The 20,473-nt window shown below is 38.0% G+C and overlaps 1 long non-coding RNA gene across 1 annotated transcript in view; it reads right to left on the bottom strand.

Moving 5' to 3' along the window:
• The window catches only part of LOC132496920 (uncharacterized), a 52,271-nt gene extending 38,672 nt beyond the window's left edge, over positions 1-13,599 (bottom strand). The window contains exons 1-2 of the long non-coding RNA XR_009533548.1: positions 13,500-13,599; positions 10,209-10,318 (exon numbers count right to left, since the gene is read on the bottom strand). This is a non-coding gene — a long non-coding RNA (uncharacterized LOC132496920). The remainder of the gene's footprint in view (positions 1-10,208; positions 10,319-13,499) is intronic.
• Between the last annotated feature and the right edge of the window lie 6,874 nt (positions 13,600-20,473).

The raw sequence follows: 20,473 nt of genomic DNA, 5'->3' as shown, positions 1-20,473 counted from the left end.
GGGAGTCCGCCTGCCGATGCAGGGGACGTGGGTTCATGCCCCGGTCTGGGAGGATCCCGCATGCCACGGAGCGGCTGGGCCCCTGAGCCGTGGCCACTGAGCCTGTGCATCCAGGGCCTGTGCTCCACAGCCGGGGGGACCATAGCGGTGAGAGGCCCACGTACCACACACACACACAAAAATTACTGATGCATTTATCCTTTGACCCAGCAATCCTATTTGTGGGTATTTACATAGAACTTGCACATGTGGAAAAGACAGAGACATGCACATGTGGTTATTAATTGCAGCGTTATTTGTAATAGTATTTGTAGTAGTAAAAGACTGAAAACAAGCCAACTGCCAGCATAAGGAACTGGTTCCAGAAACAGTGCAAGAGTTTCACAGTAGAATTCTACGCAGCTGTAAAAAGGAGAGAGATTCTTTATGTCTTGATATAGAATAAGCTCCAGAGTACATTGTTAGGGAAGAAAAAGTATGTTGTAGAACATGCATAAAATATGTTATTTTTTGTGTCAAAAAGGGGAGAAACAAGATACATATTTGTACTTGTCCCTGCAAAAAAGAAATACTGGAAAGATAAATAAGAAACTAATGAAAAAAAGTTTGTCTATAAAAGGAGAGGTTGTGGGGTAAATGAGAACAGAAATCAAAGCTAGATAGCTCAGTATATATGTTTTTATTTCATTTTGATTTTTTTTACCATGTAAACATGTTTAAAGTAGAAAAAAACACACTATAAAACTTAAAAAATGGCAATCTGACAAACATGTAATTGAGCCATTCATGGTATTATCACAGCCAGGAAAGATCTGACCTAATCACAAAGGTCAGGGGAGCCTTCCTGGAGGAAGTAGCTCTTGAGTTGAGATCTGAAGAATGAATAGAAGTTAATGGGTTCAGAGAGCAGGGAACATTATAATCAGAGAGGGAAACCTGTACAAAGGCTCTGTGATGGGAAGGGGAAAAGTGCTTATGAAGAACTGCAAGCAAGCAGAATAGGAAAGCCAGCTTTGAGATGAGGCTAGACCAATAAGGGTAGGCTAGACCATGTGGGGTTGTGGGCCATGCTGAGAAATGTTTTTTTCTAAGAGCAATGAGATGCTGTTGAAAGGTTTTAAGCAGGTGGAGAGGAGGAGGTCCAGGGGAGTTTGTGCTTTCTTCAGGGGAATATTCATAGTCACTGAAGATTATAGAGGAAAAAGTGTGGTGTGATCACTACACTTGTTCTTAGAATTGTTGGCCCACCCATTTCCTCAATTCACCTGTAAAATCACATGTAATGCTTTGCTAACAACAGTCTACGTATTTCAATTATGATCCATCAGTTGCTATTTGCCAAAAACATTACACAAATTGCACAAAGGATAAAGTTATTATAGTCTAATTTACATTGGAACTTATCTTCGTTTCTAGGCAACATCATTGCACTGGATAATGATGATTCCGACCCTCAGAATCTTTCACAATCTGGTAAGTGAAATGAATGAGGGAACCAATTTCTATGTGTTCAGGCCAGTATCTCACCCTATTAGATCCAGCCTGGGAATAAAACCCATTTTTAATGCACCATTTGATAAGAATGCTTAACCTCAGTAGGTGTTGTAATTAGAGAGATAATTAGAACTTCACTAGAACCTCTTAAATCTAGAAATACATTTGAAATTCACCTAGAATGAAAATTGCACTACCTAAGACTAATCCAAGGCATTTTTCCTTCCAACTCTACCTTGCCTTCCCTGCCATCCCAAAGCTTTTGCAGTCTAAGAAGTGTGAAGAAAGAATTTTATAGGTAGTGCATATCACAGAAGGCTAATGGATTCAGTTGAAAATTGCTTTATATGTTTATGGCAAAGATGCTTATGGGGAAGATACTGGAGGTGGCCTCTCAGGGCAGACAGGTCCTACATGTCTGTGATCCAGATGAGTAACCACAGGGGAATGGAATCTCGGGTGTAACTTGAATTTTCAGAGTCCATATCATCCAAGGTGTATCTGAAAGAGCCGTGTGGCTGACGGGTCTTGGTGCTCTGCCTGCTGTCAGACCCGTGCCTCTGAGGTGGGAGACCCGAGTTCAGGACACTGGTCCACCAGAGACCTCCCGGCTCCACGTAATATCAAATGGCAAAAGCTCTCTCAGAGATCTCCATCTCAACGCTAAGACCCAGCTCCACTCAACGACCAGAAAGCTACAGTGTTGGACACCCTATGCCAAACAACTAGCAAGACAGGAACACAACCCCACCCATTAGCAGAGAGGCTGCTTAAAATCATAATAAGGTCACAGACACCCCAAGACACACCACCAGACACGGTCCAGCCCACCAGAAAGACAAGATCCAGCCTCATCCACAGGCACCAGTCCCCTCCACCAGGAAGCCTGCACAACCCACTGAACCAACATTAGCCACTGGGGGCAGACACCAAAAACAATGGGAGCTACGAACCTGCAGCCTGCAAAAAGGAGACCCCAAACACAGTGAGTTAAGCAAAATGAGAAGACAGAGAAATACACAGCAGATGAAGGAGCAAGGTAAAAACCCACCAGAACAAACAAATGAAGAGGAAATAGGCAGTCTACCTGAAAAAGAATTCAGAGTAATGACAGTAAAGAGGATCCAAAATCTCTGAAATAGAATGGAGAAAATACAAGAAAGGTTTAACAAGGAGCTAGAAGAACAAAAGAGCAAATAAACAATGATGAACGACACAATAAATGAAATAAAAAATTCTCTAGAAGGAATCAATAGCAGAATAACTGAGGCAGAAGAATGGATAAGTGACCTGGAAGATAAAATAGAGGAAATAACTGCTGCTGAGCAGAATAAAGAAAAAAGAATGAAAAGAATTGAGGACAGTCTCAGAGACCTCTGGGACAACATTAAACACACCAACATTTGAATTATAGGGGTTCCAAATGGAGAAGAGAAAAAGAAAGGGTCTGAGAAAATATTTGAAGAGATTATAGTTGAAAACTTCCCTAACATGGGAAAGGAAATAGTCAATCAAGTCCAGGAAGCACAGAGAGTCCCATACAGGATAAATCCAAGGAGAAACATGGCAAGACACATATTAATCAAACTATCAAAAATTAAACACAAAGAAAAAATATTAAAAGCAGCAAGGGAAAAACAACAAATAACATACTAGGGAATCCCCAGAAGGTTAACAGCTGATCTTTCAGCAGAAACTCTGCAAGCCAGAATGGAGTGGTAGGACATATTTAAAGTGATGAAAGGGAACAGACTACAACCAAGATTACTGTACCCAAAAAGGATCTCATTCCGATTCGATGGAGAAATTAAAACCTTTACAGACAAGCAAAAGCTAAGAGAAATCAGCACCACCAAACCAGCCATACAACAAACGCTAAAGGAACTTCTCTAGACAGGAAGCACAAGAGAAGGAAAAGACCTACAATAACAAACCCCAAACACTTCAGAAAATGGTAATAGGAACATACATATCAATAATTACCCTAAATGTAAATGGATTAAATGCTCCAACCAAAAGACACAGACTGGCTGAATGGATACACAAACAAGACCCATATATATGCTGTCTACAAGAGACCCACTTCAGACCTAGGGACACATACAGACTGAAAGTGAGGGGATGGAAAAAGATATTCCATGAAAATGGAAACCAAAAGAAAGCTGGAGTAGCAATTCTCATATCAGACAAGATAGACTTTAAAATAAACACTATTGCAAGAGACAAAGAAGGACACTACATAATGATCAAGGGATCAGTCCAAGAAGAAGATATACAATTGTAAATATTTATGCACCCAACATAGGAGCACCTCAATACATAAGGCAAATGCTAACAGCCATAAAAGGGGAAATAGACAGTAACACATTCATAGTAGGGAACTTTAACACCCCACTTTCACCAATGGACACATCATCCAAAAGGAAAATAAATAAGGAAACGCAAGCTTTAAATGATACATTAAACACGATGGACTTCATTGATATTTATAGGACATTCCATCCAAAAACAACACAATACACTTCCTTCTCAAGTGCCCATGGAACATTCTCCAGGATAGAACATATCTTGGGTCAAAAATCAAGCCTTTGGAGCTTCTCTGGTGGCGCAGTGGTTGAGAGCCCGCCTGCTGATGCAGGGGACATGGGTTCGTGCCCCGGTCCGGGAGGATCCCACGTGCCGCGGAGTGGCTGGGCCTGTGAGCCATGGCCGCTGAGCCTGTGTGTCCAGAGCCTGTGCTCCGCAACAGGAGAGGCCACAACAGTGAGAGGCCCGTGTACCAGAAACAAACAAACAAACAAACAAGTCTTTGTAAATTTAAGAAAATTGAAATCATAACAAGTATCTTTTCCGACCACAATGCTATATGAGAGTAGATATCAATTACAGGAAAAACACTGTAAAAAATACAAACACATGGATTTAAACAATACACTACTTAATAACCAAGAGATCACTGAAGAATCAAAGAGGAAATCAAAAGTTACCTAGAAACAAATGACAATGAAAACACAATGACCCAAAAACTATGCGATGCAGCAAAAGCAGTTCTAAGAGGGAAGTTAATAGCAGTACAATTGTACCTCAAGAAACAAGAAAAATCTCAAATAAACAACCTAACCTTACATCTGAAGAAATTAGAGAAAGAAGAACAAAAATCCCCAAAGTTAGGAGAAGAAAAGAAATCATAAATATCAGATCAGAAATAAATGAAAAAGTAATGAAGGAAACAATAGCAAAGATCAATAAGAACAAAAGCTGGTTCTTTGAGAAGATAAACAAAATTGATAAAGCATTAGCCAGACTCATCAAGAAAAAAAGGGAGAAGACTCAGATCAATAGAATTAGAAATGAAAAAGAAGTAACTGACACTGCAGAAATACAAAGGATCATGAGAGATAACTACAAGCAACTCTATGCCAATAAAATCAACAACCTGGAAGGAATGGACAAATTCTTAGAAAAGCACAATCTTCCGAGACTGAACCAGGAAGAAATAGAAAATATGAACAGACCAATCACAAGCACTGAAATTGAGACTGTGAATAAAAATCTTCCAAGAAACAAAAGCCCAGGACCAGATGGCTTCACAGGTGAATTCTATCAAACATTTAGAGAAGAGCGAACACCTATCCTTCTCAAACTCTTCCAAAATATAGCAGAGGGAGGAACATTTCCAAACTCATTCTACAAGGCTACCATCACCCTGATACCAAAACCAGACAAAGATGTCACAAAGAAAGAGTACTACAAGCCAATACAATTGATGAACACAGATACAAAAATCCTCAACAAAATACTAGCAAACAGAATCCAACAGTACATGAAAAGGATCATACACTATGATCAAGTGGGGTTTATCCCAGGAATGCAAGGATTCTTCAGTATATGCAAATCAATCAATGTGATGCACCATATTAACAAACTGAAGGATAAAAACCATATGATCATCTCAATAGATGCAGAAAATGCTTTTGACAAAATTCAATACCCATTTATGATAAAAACCCTCTGGAAAGTAGGCATAGAGGGAGACTACCTCAACATAATAAAGGCCATATATCAAAAACCCACAGCCAACATCGTTCTCAATGTTGAAAAACTGAAACCATTTCCACTAAGATCAGGATCAAGACAAGGTTGCCCACTCTCACCACTATTATTCAACATCGTTTTGGAAGTTTTAGGCCCAGCAATCAGAAGAAAAAGGAATAAAAGGAACCCAAAACAGAAAAGAAGAAGTAAAGCTGTCACTGTTTGCAGATGACATGATACTATACATAGAGAATCCTAAAGACGCTACCAGAAAACTACTAGAGGTAATCAATGAATTTGGTAAAGTAGCAGGATACAAAATTAATGCACAGAAATCTCTTGCATTCCTATACAATAATGATCAAAAATCTGAAAGAGATATTAAGGAAACACTCCCATTTACCATTGCAACAAAAAGAATAAAGTACCTTGGAATAAACCTACCTAAGGAGACAAGAGACCTGTATGCAGAAAACTATAAGACACTGATAAAAGAAATTAAAGATTATACAAACAGATGGAGAGATATACCATGTTCTTGGATTGGAAGAATCAACTTTGTTAAAATTTCTATATGACCCAAAGCAATCTACATATTCAGTGCAATCCCTATCAAACTACCAATGCTATTTTTCACAGAACTGGAACAAAAAGTTTCACAATTTTTATGGAAACACAAAAGACCCCAAGTAGCCAAAGCAATCTTGAGAAAGAAAAATGGAGCTGGAGGAATCAGGCTTCCTGACTTTAGACTATACTACAAAGCTACAGTAATCAAGACAGTATGGTACTGGCACAGAAACAGAAATATAGATCAATGGAACAGGATAGAAAGCCCAGAGATAAACCGACGCACATATGGTCACCTTATTTTTGATAAAGGAGGCAAGAATATCCAATGGAGAAAAGACACCCTCTTCAATAAGTGGTGCTGGGAAAATTGGACATCTACATGTAAAAGAATGAAATTAGAACACTTCCTAACACCATACACAAAAGTTATCTCAAAATGGATTAAAGACCTAAATGTCAGGCCAGACACTATAAAACTCTTAGAGGAAAACATAAGTAGAACACTCTATGACATAAATCACAGCAAGATCCTTTCTGACCCACATCCGACAGAAATGGAAATAAAAACAAAAATAAACAAATGGGACCTAATGAAACTAAAAGCTTTTGCACAGCAAACCATAAACAAGATGGAAAAACAACCCTCAGAATGGGAGAAAATATTTGCAAATGAAGCAACTGACAAAGGATTAACCTCCAAAATTTACAAGCAGCTCATGCAGCTCAATATCAAAAGAACAAACAACCCAATCCAAAAATGGGCAGAAGACCTAAATAGACATTTCTCCAAAGAAGATTTACAGATTGCCAACAAACATATGAAAGAATGCTCAGGGCTTCCCTGGTGGCGCAGTGGTTGAGAGTCCGCCTGCCGATGCAGGGGACACGGGTTCGTGCCCCTATCCCGGAAGATCCCACATGCCGCGGAGCGGCTGGGCCCGCGAGCCATGGCCGCGGAGCCTGTGTGTCCGGAGCCTGTGGTCCGCAACGGGAGAGGCCACAGCAGTGAGAGGCCCGCGTACAGCAAAAAAAAAAAAAAAGAATGCTCAACACCACTAATCAATAGAGAAATGCAAATCAAAACTACAATGATGTTATCACCGCACACCAGTCAGAATGGCCATCATCAGAAAATCTACGAACAATAAAATGCTGCAGAGGGTGTGGAGAAAAGGGAACCCTCTTGCACTGTTGGTGGGAATTGATACAGCCACTATGGAGAACAGTATGGAGGTTCCTTAAAAAACTACAAATAGAACTACCATGCGACCCAGCAATCCCACTACTGGGCATATACCCTGAGAAAACCATAATTCAAAAAGAGTCATGTACCACAACGTTCATTTCAGCACTATTTACAATAGCCAGGACATGGAAGCAACCTAAGTGTCCAGCTACAGATGAATGGATAAAGAAGATGTGGCATATATATACAATGGAATATTACTCAGCCATAAAAAGAAACGAAATTGAGTTATTTGTAGTAAGGTGGATGGACCTAGAGTCTGTCACACAGAGTGAAGTAAGTCAGAAAGAGAAAAACAAATACCATATGCTAACACATATATATGGAATCTTAAAAAAAAAAAAAGTTCTGAAGAAGCAAGAGCGGGACAGGAATAAAGACGCAGAGGTACAGAATGGACTTCAGGACACAGGGAGGGGGAACAGTAAGCTGGAACAAAGTGAGAGTGTGGCACGAACATATATACACTACCGAATGGAAAATAGATAGCTAGTGGGAAGCAGCCACATAGCACAGGGAGATCAGCTCGGTGCTTTGTGTCCACCTAGAGGGGTGGGTTAGGGAGGGTGGGAGGGAGACGCAAGAGGGAGGAGATATGGGGATATAGGTACATTTATAGCTGATTCACTTCGTTATACAGCAGAAACTAACACACCATTGTAAAGCAATTATACTCCAATAAAGATGTTAAAAAAATAAAATTTCTGTGTATTCTTACACATTCATCATCAAAAAAGGAAAACTGCTTTATAGTTCTTTGAAAAAGAAAAAAAAAAACACCTTAATTTTGAAACTGAGTTTCAGAGGCCAAGTATGAAGAAGACAGAGTGTAAGTCGTACGGAGAGAGAAAAAACTGCTCTTGCAAGAACCCACTGGTAAAATGTTAATATATGCATAAGAAAATTGTGTTCCTTAATCCCTGAAGAAACACTTATCACTAAGAACCCTTTAATTCTTTTCCTGTGCTTGATTTATTAGCTTATGAAATTATGTTAATAACCTTCATGTTAATGGTTTGGGGACTCAAATACCTGATTTTAATAATGAAGTAATTTATGCAATAAATGCAATCAGCACCTAGGAATCTCACTTAACACAATGGTATTGGTGATTAGCCAATGCTAAAACCCGTGAGTGTCGGCGTGGGGCAATGCATGTGCTTCTGCAGAGAAAATAGATCTCGCTGATGGGTGATAGGCACAGAGGTAGGGGCAACTCAGGGCACGTGATGTGAGCTGCAGCTCTTAGCTGCAAAAGCTTTGGTAGCGAGGTTGAGCGTGAATCCAAACTTAGCTTATGAACTGTGAAATGAGTCTGGTACCCACTAACTATAGAGTAAATCTACATAGGACGTGTAGCCATGACAAGGAACATTTGTATGTTTGTTGGAGTGGAGTGATCTGCTGGAACGGAAGTGGGGAGCTCAGAAAAGAGCAGATGAAGGGACAGCCAACAGCTTCCTGGGAGACAGCAGAGCGGCCGTGGGCGGAAGGCCTCCCGGGAGGTCGAGGGGACACCTAGGAGGAGCGGAGGCTTCCCAGTCCTGTCATCAGAAAATTCATGTCTTAGAATAACCTGGGCGCTAGTGTTAGTCAACTTTGGCTTTTGAGAGTATTATGGTGAATTATCCTTTTTCCTTTGCTTTGTTTTGTTTTTTGACTTTTTTCCATTCCCTTCAGATCTAAAGCGTAGAAACAACTAATTTACACCCTGATACACTCACCTAAGTGCAAAGGGCCACTTTAACCATGCTGGATAGATGGGATTTTTCTCCTTTCTTTCTTCAGCGAATCCCCAAGAAACAAGTTTCCATTTCCTTCTCTTATGATTTAAATATTCCTCTTAAATGTTCTTTCTCCCTCCCAAGTAAAATCTACTAAGCCATTGTCTGACTTCCTAGAAATAAAGACAGGTGTGGTCATCGTCTCCTCCTACTGACTCTGCAAAACCCCAGCCAGGTGTGAGGAGGGCAAGGCTGTTGTGTAAGCCTGTGTTTCCAGCCGGGTGCAGACACACATTGCGAAACTTCCAGCACCCTTGATCTTCACCCCAAGTACTGACATTCGCAAGGTATTTTTTTAAATGTTCAAAAACACTGTTGGGGTACTTGATAGAATGTTATACCTCCCCCTAAGAAAGTTTTACGTCAAATATGCTTTTGGCACAATGTTAAGTGAAAACAAAAAGCAAAATATTAAATTAGCTAAACTCTAAACTGTGACATTGCAAAGAGCATTGGCTTGGGAATCGGACTCTGTGGGTTCCTAACTTGGCTTCTATTCTCACTGCTTGTGAAATTGGTCACGGTACTTGACTCTTTAAGAAAGACATATTTATTTCTATTTTTCTATATTTGAATGAATGGGCATTGATTTTATGACAAAATCATAAAGCACATAATTTTGGAAAATATATACAGACTATACCTTGTAAGAAGATAAATCTTCAGTAGAATTTTAATTCTTCATCTCAGTTGTAAATTGGCATTTTATTGACTATATTGAAAATAAGGGTCATCCAAACTGTTGTGTCTCATATGAAATCTAACCCAAACTCTACTCTTTGTTTTGGATCTGCATAAAGTTGATCACAATTTTACCATCCCAGAAAGCATGAAGTAAAATGCCTTTCAGAGGCCTCACATGCAATCTGCAGTCGGAGCCACTCTACATAATTCCATAATTTAGAAAATTACAAGTGATAATAATACCGCGCTCATTGCAGCACCTAAGTCCTCAAATCTCTGCTCACAGGTTGTCAAGCCCAGTACCATGCACTGCATTAATCCTCACCACTGAAAAGCAACCAGAAGTGTTGTCCCATTTCACAAATAAAAATATCTGCTGAGAGACTTTGTACCTGCTTTGCCCGTGTCTTCAAGCACAAAATCTGGAATCTTGGTCCACTGTAATAATCCCCATACGGTCATGGCTTCATCCATCAGCATTCTCATTAAATATGGGCTTAACCTATGATATCACAAATAAATTAATTAATAAAATTGCAAGGACACCTTCTCTTTGGAAAAGAGATAACTCTTAAAGTTATTTAATCCATCTCTCTGCACGCAAAATTTTGAGGAATTTTTTTTCTGTATCCAGGAAACATTGTAAAAAGAAAGAAACCATACCTTTTTCCTAATATCAATGTAGAAAATAGAGATCTAAGCTAAGCCTTCCTTTGGCTCTAAGGAGTGGGCTCCAAGATGTATACTTTTGATGGAATTCCATCCTACTGAGTTTTGATGTAATTCCACAGCTTTTAATATTGTTTCTAAACTCTTACCACTGTTACTTTAGGTGCCTTTCCCCCTCACCTGTCTGAGCTCTCAAACTCACAAAGACACTTTCTTGCACTTTGGTAGCAACATTGTACCTTGCAAGGCAGGAAGAAAAAAGTGATGAGTGTAGTAGTGGATGGGTTGGAAGTGGGGCTCGTCTCTCCCACTCTGCTTCCAACCTCTTCTCTATTTTGCTCCATGGGTACTCGCCACACTTTGAGGAACACTGACCAGATTATAGCCACTTCAACCATCTTGAGAGACTATTTAAAATGATCCCTTGGGTGGAAAAAAACAAAGGCTCTTTCCAATGCTGTGGTATTGAGAGATCCATCATGTTGGGAGACACTGCGCTTCCTGTTGTGCTGAGGGGTGTAGTCACCAACTCATCCCATTCTTCTGAGAGTAGCTCTGTTCCTGGTAACCTGGGAGTTTCTCACCTTCTGACTCTATGGTTTAAAACATGTTCTTTCTTCTCTGCTCTGAACTGAAGCGTTTCTTTTATCACTCACAGCTGCTGTGTAATTTAAATAGTCCATAATGTCAAAGGAAATAAAATGAATTAAAACAAGAAAAATCAGTTCTTTACATTTTAGCTCCATCTTTTTTAAAAAGGAAAATATCAACCTTGATCCCATTCAGGCCAGGAAGGCAACACAAAGTCCCTCTGAACACGTGCTTCTCTGGCTTTCTCCACATCTTACTGTACTCTTTTTGGCAGTGCAAAAACTCTGATTTGTTTTGTATTTAAACTGACTTAAAATGAATGGGTAACAAAAAAGAGACTTCCTCTTGCTAATAAAACTATTCCTGGGATACATGAATATATTTTTACACCCATGGCCAGAAATAGATTATTTTTAAAATCCCAGTGTCTTTAAATAACTTAGAACCACAGTATTGTCATTGAAAAGGTGGATTCTGGAGCCAGGATAACTTGGATACGAATTCTGCCTCTTTTGTAAGAGCTGGGTGACCTGGGCAATGATCTAACTCTGCAGCTCGCTCTTCTCATCTTTAAAATGGGGACACTAATCATACCTACCACTTTTTTTTTTTTTGGTGGTGCCGCACAGCATGTGGGATCTTAGTTCCCTGACCAGGGAATGAACCCATGCCCCCAGCATTGGAAGTGCAGAGTCTTAACCACTGGACCACCAGGGAAGTCCCATACCTACCACTTTTGATTGTAGTGCAGACCAACTGAATTTATACATATAAAGCACTTAGAACTATGTCTGTCATAGAGTAGATGTTCAACAACTGTTATCTATTATTTGTGTAATAATTATGCACAACACCCAGTCCCATTAATAAAAAAGGCCATTCAGCCACTGTGACTCTAGAACAATTTCTGGGAATCTCCAAGTAGGATAAGGAACAAAGAAAGTGTTTTGCCTCTCACATCCTCTCTAAAATACTTTTCTCTTTACTATTCAAAAATTCTTTTGATTCGGCACAATCTTGAAAAGATACTTATCAAGATAACAGTTCAAGGGAGTACGTGACTTAAATATGATCATTGGAGTTAGCCAGATAAGCATTTGACTCATAAGGTTTAGTACCCTTAACAACTTTGGTTTAAGCCCTACATAATCAAAAACAATCAAAGCCGGTAGCTCTGTCAGCTTCTCCACAGAAACAAAAAGTCATCAGAGGCCAAAGGAAGTTAAGATATTTATCTTTTCCCTGTAAGAATTTCTCATCTCACATATAAACTACAGATTTCTGTCATGGCATCAAGCTTTAGCGAAATTAAGATATGGCTTGTGGAAGGAATTAAACATTATTCACCCAAAGCAGTTTTGCAATGTTGTATGTGGGGCGGGGGTTGGGGGGGGGAACATGCATTGTTTCTCCTACTTCTACCGCATCAAGAGTATCCTCCAATCTGACATTTCTTAATCTGAGTTTATTTTCCAGGTCATTAATTTGATTTCTCAATGTTTCACAGCCTTTAAATTTCTCAGTTAAAACAGCAACATCGACATCAATCATCATTTTCACTTCTTCCTTATTTTTTTTCCTTTTCTCCTGCCATCTTGATTTGCTTGCTTTGTTTAATCCTTTCTCCACCATTATTTTTGAATCCTTTTTCCATCACAATTTCTGACCTTTCTTTGCATCAACCCAAGCTAATTCAACTCAATAAATCAATTTTGAGTCTCCAAAGGGAGATAAATGAAATAGTGGGCAGGCCCATGTCCTGGATTGTGGAAACCAGAAGAATAACAACATGGAAGCATATGTTTATCTCTGCAGAATTTTTCCTGAAAAACAACAAACTGGCTACTAACCAAACAGATAACATTACAAATGGAAAGCTGAAGATCTTCTAAGTGCATCATTCCATCAACAGATAGCTGCCTACCAACCCAAATTCTCTTTTAGCTGTCTTCAGGGCTATAGAGTTGAACCATGGGGATGTTTCTCTCACCACTGACCATGCTCTGGTCTGGTTATAAATATAGAGGGCTTCTTTTTACATCTATTTTAGACAAATCAGATCTCCCAGAATACTGAAATCTCTTAGGTGAACTAGGATTTAAATTCAGAAGAAAGAAAAATAAGAGGAGCGAAATTCCAGGAACTTAACTGACTCATTATCTGAAACATAAGTTAAATTAGTTCAAGTGAATATACTTGAGTCCTAATATTGCAATTTAATAGTTTTACTGCCCAGAGTCACAAGCTGAGGGTATATGTGCACATTTGTTTAATATGTTTTGGTACATGTAAAACTTTGGCCACCTAGCCAAGGGTAGCCTTACTGGGATTTTCTCTGGACGCTCTCAGCTCTGAAATTGTCCACAACTCTCCATTATTCTTATTGTCTGGGGTCAGGGCAGCCCTGAGTATCTGACACTCACCTGGAGGTTTGTTGACTGTTCCTCGAAAACCATTCCAAAGCATTTCCATGGCTCCAAAACAGAACAGCTGCTTTCCTGTGCTATACATCCTGATGTCAGATCACCATTCTTCAGCCATTCAATAGTACCCTTCATAAGCATTGATGTCATGTCTTTAGGCATTTCGAGCTTGAGCTGATGAGATGTATATGAAGCATCTGGGTAGAGACAGAAAGGTGAATTAAGTTACAAAACATCTTTTCAAGGTTTTTGTTTGTATGCTTGTTTAATATACAATGCATTAAAAAAATTCTTTAGATGGTTAGGTTTCCAAGCCTGCCTCTAAAAATTTATTTAAATGTTAAGGTAGTTGAATTGGAGTATTAACATCATTTCCCGGGCTTCCCTGGTGGCGCAGTGGTTGAGAGTCCGCCTGCTGATGCAGGGGACACGGGTTTGTGCCCTGGTCCGGGAAGATCCCACATGCTGCGGAGCGGCTGGGCCTGTGAGCCATGGCCGCTGAGCCTGCGCGTCTGGAGCCTGTGCTCCGCAACGGGAGAGGCCACAACAGTGAGAGGCCTGTAAACCGCAAAAAAAAAAAAAAAAAAAAAAATCATTTCCCATTATTTCTTTAGGAAAAACAATGAAATAGTCCTAACAGGGATATTGGAAGCAGGGTGAGAACTCTGCTTTTGCTACAGTCCTAGTCTTCAGAAATGAATTTCCTTTAAATTTCTTTCCTCCTTTTCCTCTCAGGGGCAAATGAATTTTCTCTTCCCTTTTCCTTTTTTCCTTCTTTTTCAGGAAGTGAGAGTGGATTTCTTCTTCCATTTTATGCCTCTCCAAACAATAACAGGACCCTTGGAAGTCCTGCCCAGCAGCCAGGGCAGTAAATCCAATAGTGGACAGTGACAACAAGGCTCAAGAGAGAATCTTCCTACTGCCCTTTCCTTAACAAGGAATGTCCCGTGTCATCTGTGTAGTCCTTGGGGACCACAGGTAATAAAGAAGAGTCATGGCAGGGACTTCCCTGGTGGTCCAATGGTTAAGAATTCATCTTGCAACGCAGGGGATGCCGGTTCGATCCCTGGTCTGGGAACTAGGATCCCACATGCCGCGGGGCAACTTAGCCCATGTGCCACATCTAGAGAGCCCACATGCTGTAACTACAGAGCCCACGTGCTCTGGAGAGTGCACGCTACAACTAGAGAAGCTCTGGCACCGCGATGAAGAGCCCGTGCACTGCAACGAAAGATCCCGCTTGCTGTAACCAAGGCCCAATGCGGCCAACGATTAATTAATTAATTAATTAATTAAAAAAAAACCCAACTCCATGGCAAAACTAAAGAGACAATAAAAGAACAGTGGTTATCAGGGGTTTGGAGAGAGAGAGATGAATAGACAGAGCACAGAGGAGTTTTAGAGCAGTGAAAATACTCTGTATGATACTATAATGGTGGATACATGTCCTTAGACTTTTGTTCAAACCCACAGAATGTACAACACCAAGAGCGAACCCTAAGGTAAAGGGATGGACTCTGGGTGATTATGATGGATCAATGTAGGTTCATCATTTGTAACAACTGCATCACTCTGGTGGGGGAATGTTGATAATGGGGAGGCTATGCATGTGTGAGGATGGGAAGTATATGGGAAATCTCTGTACCTCCATCTCAATTTTGCTGTGAATTTTAAATTGCTTTTAAAAAGACACAGAAGTCTTAATGTTTTAAAAGAGGGGGGAAAGGAGGAAAAGAAATACAGTAGAGCAATTCTGAAAAGAAAAAAAAAGCCACCAACAATAGCTTAGCACTTACAAAACACACCCCCACCCATCATCACACTTAATGCTCACGTTAACCGTGCAGGGTAGGTGTGACTTCCACCCCCATCTTACACAGAAGGTAACAAGCTCTGAGAAGGTAAGTTAAACAAGGTCACTTGGTTCGTAAGTGGTAGAGCTAGGATTCTAAATTCTTTTCACAATATCAAAGACAATTGTCTTTAACGTGCAGTTGTCATCAATTATACTTCAAGAAGCTGAATGTAATTGTCTTCGTAGCACAAGTAGAGAGACACAGTATAAATTTCTTTTAACTGTTAATAATCAACTTGCCTTTGTATGCTTAAGTAAGGCAAAGTGACTGAAATTTAAGAAGTATTTGTCCTTTTTTTTAAGCAACCTGTATTTTAAAGCTTATTATTCTGTTTTATTCATTTAAGTGTTAAAGGCTTGAAAAATTGAAAAGCATACCTATCAGTGTATAAAATAAAGATTTATTTTGGAAACCTAAGAATGAGCATTAGGAATTTTATCAACATAATTTATTCCATTAATAAATTAAGGGGAAAATATAGGACTATACCAATATATGACAAACGAGTAATTGATATAATTCAGTAAGCATTCATGATGAAATCTCTAAGTAAAGTAAAAATAGAAGATTTTAAAACAAGACAGAATATTTACTGAAAGCTAACAATGAAATACTAAAGAAATTTCTGTTAAAATCAGAAATAAGATAGAGCTGTCCATATTGCCACTATTCTTCAGAATGTGTTTTGGAGGCAGCTAAAATTCTTGGGGGCATGGCCAGAGAAAGGGGTAGCTACACAGAGCTGGGGCGCAAGAAAACTGGATGGCCACTCCCTCAGATCCTGGGCCAAGAACTGAGAAGCACATGTACAAAGCCTGATTCTGTGAGTTCTGCTGCTGGGAAGCTGAGAGCTGAACAGAGATATTAGCGAGCACACGGAGGTTGGAGAATCTGGGATTGTGGCCCAGCCAGAGTGGACACTCCTCACTGAAAACATCAGGCATTCAATTGAGGCCCTAGAAAAGCCATATCTTAGTAAAATTTATGTCCTAGAATAAAAGCCATTCCCTAGGACTTAGGGCAAAAATAGTAATAGACTATTCTAAGAAACCTTAAAAAAAAGTCTGACTAGATCAAGATTTACCAATTATGTCACTATTCAATATCACCAAAACAAAACTTATCACCCTTTAAAGGGAGACAACATAATCACTTCTCCCTATAATGTATCATCTAAAATGTCTAGCATGCAATAAAAAATTATTAAACCTGCAAAGAATCAAGGAGAAAAAATGGAAACAGACTTTGAAAGACCCAGATGTTAGGATTGGTATATGAGGATTTTAAAACATCTATTATAAATATCCTTAAGGATGTGAAATAAAGCATGAATAACTATGATGTAAGAGATGGGGAATCTTAGTCATAAGATAAAAAATACATAAAAGCAATAAAAAAAGAGCCAATGGATATTAAGCTGAAAAATATAAAATCTTAAATAAAAGATCACCTGGATAAGCAATTTACTATTAAGTAAATTGGACACTACAGAAGAAGGCATCAGTGACCTTGAAGACAGCTCAATAGAAATTTTCCAAATTGATGAACATGAAAAAAATTTTTTTGAAATAAAAACAAAGCCTCAGTGACTTGTGGGACAATATAAAGTGATCTAACACAGTGTAAGTGGAGATGAAGAAGGAGAGGAGAGAGAATAGAAAAAAATATTTAAGCAATAGTATCTGAGAATTTTCCAAATTTGATGAAAGACATTAAGAAAATCATACCTCAGCATATCACAAAGTACTAAAAATCAAAGATAAATTATAAAGCAGAGGAAAAGAAAAAGACATTGTGTGTCAGGGGACAAGGGTAAGAATTATGAATGACTACTACTCACAGAAAACAATGAAGGTCAGAAAACAATCTAATGGTATGTATAAAACACAGAGAGAAAACTGTCAACCTAGAATTCAACAGCCAGTGAAAATATTCTTCAACGAATGAGGTTAAAAAAAATTTTTTTTGGATAAAAGAAAGCTAAGAGATTTCATAACCAGCAGATCCTCACTTCAAGAAATTCTTAAAGGAAGTTCTTCAGACTGAAGAGAAATGACAACAGATGGAAACTCAGTTATACAGAGAGAGGTCACTACCACCACTCTTAGTAAATACGTGGGTACATTTTGAAAAACCTGCTTTCTTATGTTTTAAATTTCTTTAAAACAAAATTGGTCATTTAAATTAACTATAATAACATTTTGTTGTGGATTTTTATAACATAAATAGAAGCAAAATATATGACAATTCATGAAGAATGGAGTGGCAGCATATGGAATTATACTACTGCAAGATTCTCATATTTTACATGAAGTGGTAGTGGACTATGACAAATTAAGAATGCATAATAAAATCCCTAGAGCAACAGTTAAAAAAAAAATACAAAGAGGAATACCTAAAAAGTCAATAGACATTCAACAAATGTTGCATCACAATTGGATATTCATATGCAAAAGTTAACTTCTGTCCATACAAAAATTAACTCAAAGTGGGTCACAGATCTAAATATAAAACCAAAACTCTAAAATTTATAGAAGAATACATAGGAGAAGACCTCTGTGACCCTGGGTAAGGCAAAGATTTCTTAGATACAACAACAAAAGCAAGACCCCTAAAAAGACAAATTGATAAATTAGACATAATCAGAAATAGAAACGTCTGCCATTTATGAGAAGAAAATGAAGAAGATGAAAAGACCAGCTACAAACTGGGAGAAATATTTGCAAACGATGTCCGATAAAAGACTTGTATCCAGAAAATATAAAGGACTCTCAAAATTCAATAATAAGAAAACAACCCAGTTTTTAAAAATGGTCAAAAGATTTGAACACATGCTTCGCCAAAGAAAATAAGCAAATTAAAAAAAAAAGTTCAACCTTCATCATTAGGGAAATGCACACTAAAACCACAATGAGATACCACAAATGTCTATTAGAATGGCTAAAATTATAATGACCATATCAGTGTTGGTGATGATGTTGAGTACCTGAAACGTTCCTACACTGATGATGGCAATATAAAATGATGCAACCATGGGAAACCAGTGTGACAGTTTCTTACACATATACCTATTGTAGGATTCAGCCATTCTACTACCAGATATTAACCCAAGAACAAAGAAAGCGTGTGTCAATACAAAGACTTGCACACAAATGTTCATAGAAATTATATTTGTAATGGCCCAAAACAACACAATCTGAATGTTCATCAGTAGATGAATGGATAAACAAATGGAATACTTCTCAATAATAGAAAGTAACAAACTATTGATATACTCAGGTATAAGGAGGAACGAAAATTCATTATGCCGATGAAAGAAGCCAGACAAAAAAGAGTATATAGAGTATGATTCCATTTGTATACAATTCTAAAAAATGCAAACTAATCTACAGTGACAGAAAGCATATCTGTAGTTACTGCGCGGGGTTAAAAGAAAACAGGGAGGAGAAGAGATGGGGAGAAAGATTATAAAAGGAGCACTGAGGAAATTTCAGGAGTGATGGACACGTTTATCATCTTGGTTATGGTAATGGTTTTGCAGGTGTATACATATGACAAAACATAAAATTGTACACTTTAAATATGTATAGTTTATTGTATGTCAAATATGCCTTAATAAAGCTGTTTTTTAAAAAGTCAATAGAGGAAATAGAATACTAAAAAATATTTTATTAACTCCAAAGAAAGTAGGAAAGGAGAAATAAAAATTAAACATTTCCACTAATCAAAATGTACCATTAAGAAAATACAAAGGGAAGTCACAAGAGAAAAATTATGTATATATAAATAGATAAGTAGATAGATATACATATCTTAAGGGGCTTGAATGCAAAATACATAAAATCCACTATAAATTAACATATTAAAAAAGAAAAACTTATTTTCAAATGGGCAAAATGCTTAGACACTTCACCAAAGTAGATTAAAATGATAAAAGAAAAACATATGAAGGAGTGTTCAATTTTCCTAGTCAACAAAGAAATGCAAATTAAAACCACAATGAGAAGCCACTCATTCTGCTAAAAAATAATAATTAAAAAGACTAACAACCATCAAATACTGGCAAGAATGTGCAGTGGTTGGCACGCTCATACCATTGCTGGGTATATAAATCGTACAACTCCTATGGAAAAAAATTTGTTGGCTTCTTATAAAGTTAAAAATGTACCTCCCTATGACTCAGCAATTCCATTCTCAGTATTTAACTCAAGAAAATAAAAACACACATCCACAAAAGACATGCACAAGAATGTTCATTGCAACTTTATGCACAATCCCAAACTTACCCTAAAGTCCATCAACAGGAGAATGGACAAAGAAATTGTGGTATATTCATACAATTGAAAACTACTACACAACCTGAAGAGAAAAACTACTAAAACATGTGACAACATGGATAAATCTTAAACCCATTTTGTCATGCTGAAGAAGTCAGACACAGAAGAGAATATACCATATGATTTCGTTTAAATGACATTTAAGAACAGACAAAAATAATCTGCTGTGATAGAACAGGATGTGCTTCTTGAGAGGGATTGACTGCAACATGGCACGAGCAAACTTTTTAGAGTGATGAAAATGTTCATCTTTATTGGGATGTTTATTTACACAAAGGTGTGTAGGTCTGTCAAAGGTCATTGGACTTACACTTATTTACTGTGCATTTTACTCTATATAAATTTTGCCTAAATTAAAAATAAAACTCAAGAAAATCATAATGAACTAGTGAATTCAAAATCTGAGTAGAACCTTATTCTGAGTATCACACAAAAGGATGAGATCTAAAATAGAAAATAAATATTACAAATGTAGCCAAATATTATCATGTTAAATCAAGATGCTGGGTATATGGGGTGTCTGAAATGTTAGTGTCTGTGTTTTTCTGCATGTATAAAATATTTCAAATTAATTAAAATCAATAAAATATGATGAAGTTAAAATGTCTCTCCAATCTTAATTGTATCCTTACAGTCAGACTTGGATCAGAGATCAACAAATAATGTCATTGTTTTAAAAGATCCCATAAAAGAGAAATGCAAGTTTATTGACCCATGATTTCTGATTTAAGAGTCACTTTTCTATTGCTACTTAACAGTACAATATATTGCCTTCCTCTCA

The sequence above is a fragment of the Mesoplodon densirostris genome, chromosome 10, assembly GCF_025265405.1.
Source record: "Mesoplodon densirostris isolate mMesDen1 chromosome 10, mMesDen1 primary haplotype, whole genome shotgun sequence".
Taxonomy (NCBI): Eukaryota; Metazoa; Chordata; class Mammalia; order Artiodactyla; family Ziphiidae; genus Mesoplodon; species Mesoplodon densirostris.
This window is presented reverse-complemented; position numbering and strand designations above follow the sequence as displayed.